The sequence below is a fragment of the Oncorhynchus kisutch genome, linkage group LG12 (assembly GCF_002021735.2).
Source record: "Oncorhynchus kisutch isolate 150728-3 linkage group LG12, Okis_V2, whole genome shotgun sequence".
NCBI classification, from domain to species: domain Eukaryota; kingdom Metazoa; phylum Chordata; class Actinopteri; order Salmoniformes; family Salmonidae; genus Oncorhynchus; species Oncorhynchus kisutch.
The window spans coordinates 26,313,288-26,326,034 of NC_034185.2; the positions used below are offsets into that span (position 1 = coordinate 26,313,288).

The 12,747-nt window shown below is 41.3% G+C and overlaps 1 protein-coding gene across 4 annotated transcripts in view; it reads right to left on the bottom strand.

Moving 5' to 3' along the window:
- LOC109900785 (nuclear receptor coactivator 1) overlaps positions 1–12,747 on the bottom strand; it is a 101,541-nt gene that overhangs the window by 52,059 nt on the left and 36,735 nt on the right. The gene's annotated exons all lie outside the window — the stretch shown is intronic.

Here is a 12,747-nt window from a genome sequence, read left to right on the forward strand (position 1 = left end):
CCCATCGCTGGCCTAATCAGTGTGCATTTTATCCACCCCCTGACCTTGCCCTGTAGCCCTAACCCAAGCAGGGTTATCGGTAGTGAGTCTGTGCTGGGGGGTTTGATGGGGATTTCTGTGGCTGGCTACGTGGCTGAGGGTCACAGGCATGTACTGTAACTGTAGGGGAGACATACAGCACCACAGATCAAAGACGAAGACTAAGACTGGTTAAATTAAAGAGGCATGTCCAGTGCAGATTTGTGGCGCTGGAATTCCCAGTGATCCATCACAGCTGTTGTTAATGAAAAAGACAAAAAAATTAAACTCATATTTGTGCGTCACACTGACTGGCGTTGGTAAAGAGTCATGGAGTTTATTAGGGGTTTCCATAATGCTCAAATATAGCCCGAAGTGCTGTTATGGATGATTTTTGTTTAGCTGTGATTGTTTTTTCCTTTGGTTGACTCTTCGGCCTCCTCTATGCTCCACAAGCAGTGCGATGTCTGATTGGGGTTCAACATTAACTATGGTTTGTGTTTGTCTGCAGCCATATACATACTACGTATATGAGGCTGCAGACACTGTTTGGTCAACCTTTGGTTGACCGTTGTGACAACGTGGTCAGATGGCTGTGTGTGGTTGCCTCCCCACTGGCCCCACAGGATCGGTTGTTGATCTGCAGAGCACAGCAGGATGCTACCTCTCTCTGTCACTCTGTCTCTGTCCCTGCATCAGGTGTTGTCAGTAACTAGCTGTAGCCATGGCAACTGGACACGCTCAGGCAAGAGTCTTTCTGTGAGGGAATTCTACACCTCATCTGTCTGACTGAGAAAAACACAGTTCTAAAACATCAGTCTCATGAAAGCATGGATCCTAACCTAACCTAACCTACATAACATACCATGGATCCTAACCTAACTTACATAACATACCATGCATGGATCCTAACCTAACTTACATAACATACCATGGATCCTAACCTAACCTATATAACATACCATGGATCATAACCTAACCTACATAACATACCATGGATCCTAACATAACTTACATAACATACCATGGATCCTAACCTAACCTACATAACATACCATGGATCATACCTAACCTACATAACATACCATGGATCCTAACCTACATAACATACCATGGATTGTAACCTAACCTACATAACATACCATGGATCATACCTAACCTACATAACATACCATGGATCCTAACCTAACCTATATAACATACCATGGATCCTAACCTAAATAACATACCATGGATCGTAACCTAACCTACATAACATACCATGGATCCTAACCTAACCTATATAACATACCATGGATCCTAACCTAACCTACATAACATACCATGGATCCTAACCTAACCTATATAACATACCATGGATCCTAACCTAAATAACATACCATGGATCGTAACCTAACCTACATAACATACCATGGATCCTAACCTAACCTACATAACAAACCATGGATCCTAACCTAACCTATATAACATACCATGGATCCTAACCTAACCTACATAACATACCATGGATCCTAACCTAACCTACATAACATACCATGGCTCGTAACCTAACCTACATAACATACCATGGATCACACCGGTCCTACAGATTGGTAATACAACACAGTACAGTACACACACACACACGCCAGGGTTGTGCTCAATTCCAAATTGACTCCCATTCAACTCATGAGTTGAAATTCAAATGGAATTGACCACACCCCACAGGATGTAGAATTTGAGTTTGAGTGGCAGGTAGTAGAATTTAAATCAGTGCAATTCAAAGCAATTCTATTCAGTCATAGAACATTAGAGTTTCACTGAATCTGACAGGTCACACTTCCAGATACCAAAGAATATATTTTTTATTCATTTCCCCTTTATTTAACCAGGTAGGCTAGTTGAGAACAAGTTCTCATTTGCAACTGCGACCTGGCCAAGATAAAGCGTGGCAATTCGACACATACAACAACACAGAGTTATATCACTTCTCTCTAGAAACAATGTTCATATACTTTTCAAATCTAAGTTTATTGGCCGTGTGCACAGTTTAGTAGATGTTAGTGGGTGCAGCGAAATGCTTATGAAAGAAATTACACCAAAAAAATAAAAAATACTTCAATGTTGTCTAGGAGCTAGAAACAGGGAAAACGTGTTATCCGACGCTATCTTGAAACTTTTGACCTTAGTGCTTAAAATAGCCAATTATATTTTCACCAACCATTTAATTTGTGTGGCTTCTTTTTGAAGGCTTTAGGGTAAACTTGAGGGTTACAATAATGCATTCTGGGAAATTTAGTATTTTCCCAATGTAAAAACATATTTACGTGATTAACTTCTCTAGGGAAGGGGGCAGCATTTGGAATTTTGGATGAAAAGCATGCCCAAATTAAACTGCCTTTTACTCGGGCCCAGAAGATAGGATGTGATTTGGATAGAAAACACTCTAAAGTTTCCAAAACTGTTAAAATAATGTCTGTGAGTATAACAGAACTAATTTGGCAGGCGAAAACCGGAGAAAAATCCATTCAGGAAGTATGATTCCCCCCCCCCCTTTTCCCCTATTCAATGCCATTACAGTATCCATTGACTTAGGACTCAAATTGCAGTTCCTATGCCTTCCACTAGATGTCAACAATCTTTAGAAATTGTTTCAGACTTGTATTCTGAAAAATGAGGGAGTAAGAGCAGTCTGAATGAGTGGACCCTGCCGTGTCACAGAGCTTTTTCATGAGCGCGACCAGAGAGAGTGCCTTTTTGGTTTACTTTTTATATTGATGACGTTATTGTCCGGTTGAAATATTATAGATCATTTAGGCTAAAAACAACCTGAGGATTGAATATAAACATTGTTTTACATGTTTCTATGAACTTTACGGATACAATTTTGATTTTTTTGTCTGCCTGTTGTGACTGCGTTTGAGCCTGTGGATTACTGAAGAAAATGCGCAAAGGTTTTCAGATATAAAGAGACACTTTATCGAACAAAAGGAACATTTATTGAATAAATTAATGTCTTCTGAGTGCAAACATATGAAGATCAAAGGTAAGGGATTCATTTTATCTCTATTTCTGACTTGTGTAACTCTTCTACTTGGCTGGTTACTGTTTGTAATGATTTGTCTGTTGGGCTATGTTCTCAAATAATTCAGCATTTAAAAAAATCTGACACCGTGGTTGGATTCACAAGAAGTTACTCTTTAAACCTATGTTTAATAGTTGTATATTTTCTGAATTTTTATAATGAGTATTTCTGTATTTGAATTTGGCGCTCTGCAATCTCACTGGATGTTGGCCTGACCAGAACAGGCTGACATTTCAGGCAGTTGTTTCAAACAGATCTTACACTAAAAGGGCATTGTCAGTTTCAGTTTCACAGTATTATCCCAACCTCTTCTTATGTTGGATGCCGCAAAGCCGTTGGCATCAGTTGCTAGGACTGCTTGTATCTTTCCAGTGATCCTACCGACCAAGTATGGGTCTGAGGAGCTATTTGGCGTCGCAGCTAGCCTAGCTGCTAGCTAGCCTAACATCAAGCTAGCGAGGTGTTCTTGAACGCAGCCCGCGATGCGGTTAGCCATTGTGGCTGGGGCTGCGGATTGTGCCGGGTTTGTGGCTGTCTAGATCCCTACTGTTTGTGGTTAGCAATTTTCCCTGTGACCTGCCCTGTCTGGAACTGCAAGGAGTAACAGCCTAACATACGTTGCTAGCTACCATGACAAAGACCAAAGCCGACTGGAGTACCGTTGAGGACAGTGCCAGTGGTGTCTCTCGATCACACGTGAAGGACCTTTTAAGCGAACAAAAAGAGACCTATAAGCAGTTGTTACAACAACAACAAAATAGTTTCAAGTATTTTGTCCAAATACTTGTGGATTCTACTAATAAAATAATGTATGGCCTGACCAGAGAGGTCCAGGACCTGAAGAACAGTTTGCAGTTCTCCCAGGGTCAGCTCGACAAGTTGAAACAGGAGAACGGCAATATGACAGCAATCTGTAAGTCATTGAGAGAGGACATCTGATCTGTGAATCCGTGATAACAATTACAGATACATTTGACGAGGGACAATCAAGGCGAAACAACATGGTTGTGGACATAATTGCAGAATCTCTACATGAGACCTGGATGGAGTCTGAGGACAAAATGAGGGAAATTATCTGAGAAATTGAAGATAAACTTCCTGTAGTCTGAGGTGGAGTGCGCCCACAGGATTGGAAAACCCTCCACCGGCCCCAGGTGATAGGCCCAGGCCGATAGTGGTCAAGTTCCTGAGGTTCAAAGACAAGGTAGCTGTTCTGGAAAGTGCCAAGAACTTGAGAGGAACGTAAATCTTCCTAAACGAGGACTATCCTGAAGCCGTGCGCCAGAAGAGGAAAGAACTGATCCCAGCCATGAAAGCTGCCGGAGCGCGTGGGGCCATTGAGTACATCTGCTACGACAGACTCATTGTCCACCCTCCCTCCCAGAAGCCTGGAAGGGATGAGAGAGCCAAGCCTATGGGTTCGTAGCCTCAACCCCGCAGCACACACACACACACACCAATTGATTAATGGACTGCTGAATGTATATATATATTTTTAAATCTTGCTTTGTCTGCTCTTTTCAATATTATGTCTATCTCTGATAAGCTACCCAGGAAAGGGCTGCAAATAGCCCACATTAATATATGTAGCCTTAGAAATAAGGTTCATGAAATCAATAACTTGCTAACATCAGATAACATTAATATATTAGCCATTTGAGACTCATTTAGATAATTTGATGATACATCAGTAGCAATACAAGGATTTAACATCTATAGAAGAGACAGAAATTCGTATGGGGGAGGAGTTGCTGTATATATTCAGAGCCATATCCCTGTAATGCTTAGAGAAGATCTTATGTCAAGTGTTATTGAAGTGTTGTGCTTGCAGGTTCACTTGGCACATCTAAAGCGTTTTCTTTTGAGGTGTTGCTATAGGCCACCAAGTGCTAACAGTCAGTATCTAAATAATATGTGTGAAATGTTCGATTGTGTATGTGATGTAAACAGAGAGGTCTACTTTCTTGGGGACCTGAATATTGACTGGTTTTCCTCTAGATGACCAAGAAGAAGCGTCTTACTGTAACCAGTGCCTGTAATCTGGTTCAGGTTATTAATCAACCTACCAGGGTGTTTACAAACACTACAGGAACAAGATCCTCCACATGTATCAACCACATTTTTACTAATGCTGTAGAACTTTGTTCTAAAGCTGTATCTGTACCCATTGGATGCAGTGATCACAATATAGTGGCTATATCCAGGAAAGCCAAAGTTCCAACAGCTGTGCCTAAAATAGTGTATTAGAGATCATACAAAATACTTTGCTGTGGATGATGTTAAAAATATTTGTTGAGGCCTCCCGGGTGGGGCAGTGGTTAAGGGCGCTGTACTGCTGTGTCAGCTGTGCCATCAGAGACTCTGGGTTCGCACCCAGGCTCTGTCATAACCGGCCACGACCGGGAGGTCCGTGGGGCGACGCACAATTGGCCTAGCGTCGTCCGGGATAGGGAGGGCTTGGCCGGTAGGGATGTCCTTGTCTCATCGCGCACCAGCGACTCCTGTGGCGGGCCGGCACATTGGTGCGGCTGGCTTCCGGGTTGGATGCGCGCTGAAGCAGTGCGGCTTGGTTGGGTTGTGTATCGGAGGATGCCCATACGGGAGTTGTAGTGGTGAGACAAGATAGTAGCTACTAAAACAATTGGATACCACGAAATTGGAGCGAAAAGGGGGTAAAAATTCAACAACAACATACTGCACTTAATAGAAGTGAAGTTTATGAAATTGCTTCTTCCAATTATTGATAAACATAAACCTGTTAAGAAACTGACTGTTAGAACTGTTAAGGCTCAATGGATTGATGAAGAATTGAACAACTGTATGGTTGAAATGGGGCAGAAGGAGTGGCTAATAAGTCTGGCTGTACATCTGACTGGCTTACTTACTGCAAATTGAGAAATTATGTGACTAAACTCAACAAAAAGAAGAAGAAAAATCATTATGAAGCCAAGATCAATGATATAAAGAATGATTGAAAAAAGTACTTTAAATTAAATTATGGGCAGAAAGACAAATTCAACTCAATCTTTCATCGAATCAAATGGCTTAGTCATCAAAAAACCATTTGATTTTGCCAATTATTTTAATGATTATTTAATTGGCAAAGCAGGCAGACTTAGGCAGTAAATGTGAGCAATGATATTAATGCATAAAAAACGAATAATGAAAGAAAAGCAGTGCACGTTTGAATTTTGTAAGTTAGAATGGGAGAGGTGGAAAAATGATTGTTAACGATCAATAATGACAAACCTCCTGGCATTGACAACTTAGATGGAAAGCTACGGAGGATGGTGGCTGACTCTATAGCCACTCCTATCTATCATATCTTTAATCTGAGCATAGAGGAAAGTCTTTGTCCTCAGGCCTGGAGGGAAGCCAAAGTAATTCTGCTTCCCAAGAGTGGTAGAGCAGCCTTTACTGGTTCTAACAGCAGACCTATAGGCTTGCTGCCAGCTCTTAGCAAACGGTTGGAAAAAATTGTGTTTGGCCAAATACAATGCTATTTCTCTGTAAACAAATGAACAGACTTTCAGCATGCTTATAGAGAAGGGCAATCAACATGTACTGAACTGACACAAATGACTGATTATTGGTTGAAAGAAATTGATAAGAACATTGTGGGAGCTGTACTGTTAGATTTCAGTGCAGCCTTTGATATTATTGACCATAACCTGTTGTTGAAAAAACGTAAGTGCTATGGCTTTTCGACCTCTGTCATATCGTGGATTCAGAGCTATCTATCTAATAGAACTCAAAGGGTTTTCTTTGATGGAAGCGTCTCTAATGTCAAACGTGTAAAGTGTGGGGTACCGCAGGGCAGCTCTCTAAGCCCTCTACTCTTTTCTATTTTTACCAATGACCTGCCACTGGCATCAAACAATGCATGTGTGTCCATGTATGCTGATGATTCAACCATATACACATCAGCAACCACAGCTAATGAAGTCACTGAAACCCTTAACAAAGAGTTGCAGTCTGTTTTGGAATGGGTGGCCAGTAATAAATTTGTCCTGAACATCTCTAAAACTTAGAGCACTGTATTTGGTACAAATCATTCCTTAAGTGCTAGACCTCAGCTGAATCTGGTAATGAATGGTGTGGCTGTTGAACAAGTTGAGGAGACCAAATTATTTGGCATTACCTTAGACTGCAAACTGTCATGGTCAAAACATATAGATTCAATGGTTGCAAAGATGGGGAGAGGTTTAGCCGTAATAAAGAGATGCTCTGCTTTTTCGACACCACACTACAAAAAGCAAGTTCTGCAGGCTCTAGTTTTGTCTAATCTTGATTATTGTCCAGTCATGTGGTCCAGTGCGGCTAGGAAAGACTTAGTTAAGCTTCAGCTGGCCCAGAACAGAGTGGCACTTTTTGCTCTTAATTGTAATCAGAGGGCTGATAAAAATACTATGCATGCCAGTTTCTCTTGGCTAAGAGTTGAGGAAAGACTGAGTGCATCACTGATTTTTATAAGAAACATTAATGTGTTGAAAATCCCAAATTGTTTGCATAGTCAAATTACACCCAGCTCTGACACACTTATCCCAACAGACATGCCACCAAGGGTATTTTCATAGTGCCCAAATCCAGAACAAATTCAAGAAAACGTACACTATTATATAGAGCCCTTATTGCATGGAACTTCCTTCCATCTCATATTGTTCAAATAAACAGCAAACCTGGTTTCAAATAACAGATAAAGCAATACCTCGAGGCACAACGCCTCTCCCCTATTTGACCTAGACAGTTTGTGTGTATACATTGATATGTAGGCTACGTGTGCCTTTTTAAAATGTATGTATTTCTGTCATTTAGCTGTTCTTTCTAATGATGTTCTATATTATGTAATTCTGTATTATGTTTCATGCTTTGTGCAGACCCCAGGAAGAGGAGCTGCTGCTTTTGCAACAGCTAATGGGGGTACTAATAAAATACCAAAACCTTTTGGTAGAGGGTTAAAACAAATAAAAAAGCAGACATTGACTATCCCTTTGAGCATGGATAAGTTTTTATTACATTTTTGGATTGTGTATCAATACACCAAGTCAATAAAAAGAGACGTCCTTCCTAGTTGCCGGAGAGGAAGGAAACCACTCAGGGATTTCACCATGAGGCCAATGGCAACTGTTAAACAGTTATGCGTTTAATGGCTGTGAAAGGAGAAAACTGAGGATGGATCAACAACATTGTAGTTATTCTACAAAGCTAACCTAAATAACAGAGTGAAAAGAAGGAAGCCTGTACAGAATTAACATATTCCAAAACATGCATTCTGTTTGCAATAATGCACTAAAGTAAAGCTGCAAAAAAGGTGGCAAAGAAATGAACTTTTTGTCCTGAATACAAAGCGTTATGTTTGGGGCAAATCCAACACATCACATCACTGAGTACTACTCTTCATATTTTCAAACATGGCAGTGGCTGCATCATGTTATGGGTATGCTTGTCATTGTCAAGAACTGGGAGTTTAATAGGATAAAAAGAAACAGAATAGAGCTAAGCACAGGCAAAATCAGAGAGGAGAACATGGTTCAGTCTGTTTTCCACCAGACACTGGGAGACAAATTCACAATTTCAGCAGGACAATAACCTAATACAAGACCAAATATACACTGGAGTTGCTTACCAATATGATATAAAATGTTTGAGTGGCCTAGTTACAGTTTTGACTTAAATCGTCTTGAAAACCTATGGCAAGACTTGAAATTGCCTTCTAGCAATGAACAGAAAAAAAAACTTGACAGAGCTTTGTTTTTAAGAATCATTTGCAAATATTCTACAATTCAGGTGTGAAAGCTCTGAGGCTTACATACAGTAATCACTGCCAAAGAGGATTCTAATATGTACTGAGTCAGGGGTGGGAATACTTATGTAAATGAGATATTTCTGCATTTCATTTTCAATAAATTAGCTAAATTAGGTGAGAAAATCGACTTAATCCATTTTGAATTCAGGCTGTAACAACAAAATGCTGAAAAGGTCAAGGGGTATAAATACTTTCTGAAAGCACTGTACATGTTTTGTTTTCCTTGATTATTACTTTTAAGAGTTTGATGAAACAATTGATTTTCATGACAATATTTTAGACGCATGTATATAACGACATTTTATGTATATTGTATGGACTACACCTAATATAGAATAGAAGAGGCATTTTAATTTCATTGAATTCAATTATATTTCCTTGAATTAAAATTTGAATTGCAATTCTGTATACGATTTACCACTTCAATTCAAATTCAAGAATTTAATTGGAATTTGAGGCATTCTCAATTCATTTCTGAACTGAGCACAAGCCTTGCACATACACACATCATTGGTATGGCCAGTGTCAACAGCAGCCAGTGCTCTGGTGTATAGTTCAGTGTGCTGCATTCCTGACGGGGGGCCACTGTGACTAGCGTAATTCAGGACCTCTAAGGCCAAGACTCGCCCCCCGTGTCCCCTCCGCCACCACCACCCTCTCCCAGCTCACTCAAGCTTTGATCCAATGGCACCGAAACAAGCCGCTATTGTCACAGAATAGAAACCCAGGGCAGCCACGCACCGTGCAGGACGGCCCTAATCCCCACTAGCCTCATTTGCAGCATTTCACCTCGAATCAGAGCCTCCAACATAGGCCAGAATAGCAGCCCCTTACAATTCAACACAGGCTGGAAAGGTAATACCTTATAAACAGTCCAGCAAACAACAACACAAACACCTCAGAAGTCAAAACACCAGCACCATAGACAGGCCAAAACAAGACTGCAACTAACTTAGACACATACCAAAACACTGCATGCACACACACACATCCACAAACAACAGCAACAAAAGCTTCACATCTCACCCTCTGAAATTTCCCTACAGCCCATTTTGCCTTTAGGACACTTTTTATTTTACTAGGCAAGTCATTTCAGAACAAATTATTATTCACAATGACGGTCTACCCCGGCCAAACCCTGACCCAGGTCGATGCTGGGCCAATTGTGCACCGCCCTATGGGACTCCCAATCACGGCCAGTTGTGATACAGCCTGGAATTGAACCAGGGTCTGTAGTGAAAACCTCTAGTGCATTAGACCACTGCGCCACTCAGGAGCAAAGGCCTAGATGGGCCTTTCCATATTAATGTATGAGACTTATACAGACACTGATAGTTTGGTGCCAGTGGTCAATGAGATGACTCTGTTGTCGACCATTATTTAACGAGCACGTGTGTGAGAACCAACCACAATAAACAATGGTCTGCTCAACTTAATGAACCAGATTCTCCAACACAAGCCCCGAGGCCAGCTAAATACGTTTTACATTGAGGCCGGGCATTGAAGCCACATAACAATGGTTTCCAGACATGATAGAAATCTACACCGAAATTAGCATTTGATGTGCAGGCAGCTGTATTTAGGGTCAGCCCAGTCCACTGCAGCTCATTTGATGTGCAGGCAGCTGTATTTAGGGTCAGCCCAGTCCGCTGCAGCTCATTTGATGTACAGGCAGCTGTATTTAGGGTCAGCCCAGTCCGCTGCAGCTCATTTGATGTACAGGCAGCTGTATTTAGGGTCAGCCCAGTCCGCTGCAGCTCATTTGATGTGCAGGTTTAGGGTCAGCCCAGTCCGCTGCAGCTCATTTGATGTGCAGGTTTAGGGTCAGCCCAGTCCGCTGCAGCTCATTTGATGTACAGGCAGCTGTATTTAGGGTTAGCCCAGTCCGCTGTAGCTCTTTTTATTTTTATTTTTTAAATGTAACCTTCATTTAACTAGTCACAGCGCAGAGGTTTGAACACATCTCTGTGTTCTTACCTACAGTACTGTATCCCTGTGCAGTGTTCTTACCTACAGTACTGTATCCCTGTGCAGTGTTCTTACCTACAGTACTGTATCCCTGTGCAGTGTTCTTACCTACAGTACTGTATCCCTGTGCAGTGTTCTTACCTACAGTACTGTATCCCTGTGCAGTGTTCTTACCTACAGTACTGTATCCCTGTGCAGTGTTCTTACCTACAGTACTGTATCCCTGTGAAGTCTTCTTACCTACAGTACTGTATCCCTGTGCAGTGTTCTTACCTACAGTACTGTATCCCTGTGAAGTCTTCTTACCTACAGTACTGTGTCTCTATTCTGTGTTCCTACCAACAGTACTGCTTCGGTGCCTGCATGCATCCAACTCACTGAGTCCACTAGCAGCATGCTCTCTCAGCCAAGGTAAATAATGAATGGTAGTGCCAGTCAATGAACTGATCTACAAACAAATAATGATTATCACTATGAAAACAAATCACCCAGGACTAACACCCATGAGGCAAATCATGAATCAACTGTGATGTATGTCATTTTCATGCCAGGTTCAGCCATTCCAGCTCTATTGTGTATTTATGACTAGTGTAAATTGTGCCAAATAATTCTGCATTAGCTGCCATTAATACTATGTAATGTCCCCGTATTAAATTTTAAATAAACCATTCCCTCTCTCTGATTCTAGATCTGTGGTTTGGGGCAACGTTCTGGTCAGGCTCAGCTTTGCTCCTGTTGGCCACTCTAGCATGGCTAGTTATCTGGGACTGTGATAGCTGCTGTCCGGGCCTGGAATGTGGGTGGGTTGCTCAGGCTGGTCCTTGAAGGACGACAGTCAGCAACACCTTTGCACTGCACGAGGCTAGGCCTTATGGCTTGGTCTCGCTCACCTATAGATGCGGTAGAGTTCAATGGAATTCGATCCAAACAATGGAAATGCCATGGAAACGTGTGTGTGTGTGGGGGGGGGGGGGGGGGGGGGGATCCCGAATTTCCTTGTTGCCCCCCAGCAAAAAACAACTTTGACTTCCACCACCGATCTCTGTATGCTAGCTATGCAACCAGCTTATATGATTGGGAGTTCGCATTTAGCAGTCACTTCTTCTAAACCTGAAAAGGAACAACTAAGTGTTATGCAGTGAAAACAGCCAAATATGTCCAAATTAGCCAATTATTAACAACAGCCTGACATAAAATGAACCATATTCAGTCCTGCTTAACTAACAGTGTTCTGGTACAATGCTTGAATTGCTTATTCATCTCACCAAAAACAAAATCACACATTGCTGTTAGGAATCCATTTCTACACCTTTTAATAGGTTTACTCTGTTTAACACCAGAACTGTGTAGGTTCTCTTTGATTAATGATACGTGAGCTTGAGGTGGAGGGTCAGGGTCTCTACTAAAGGAAGACTGACAGTCCTAGCTCTCTCATAAACACAATCCCATATTGAACTCACTGACTGAACTGAAAACAGGCAAATACAGGCGAGGGCCGAGGCAAATATACTGTTCTGTATGTAAACAGCCACACAGGCTACAACAACATATTATTTTCACAATGGAGAGCAACCATGTAGACTGGACTTGGGACGCATGAACACACAAACACATAGCTAAGCAACCTACGAAATGGTATTAATGGGGGATTATGTTTAGATAAAAACATAAAAGTGAGATTCAGACAGTTAGGACTTAGTTGGCCTATGTAATGTGGGCCTATATATTTGTGAAATCCTGATAATCTGATACTAAGGTGCAATTTAGCTAAAGATATCTTGCTGGCTAGCTAGTCATTTATCATAAACATTATTATTATTATTATTTTTTAAATCACACTTAAAGGATAAATGTATCCAAAATCCAGAAACTCCCAAGTGATTCCATACAT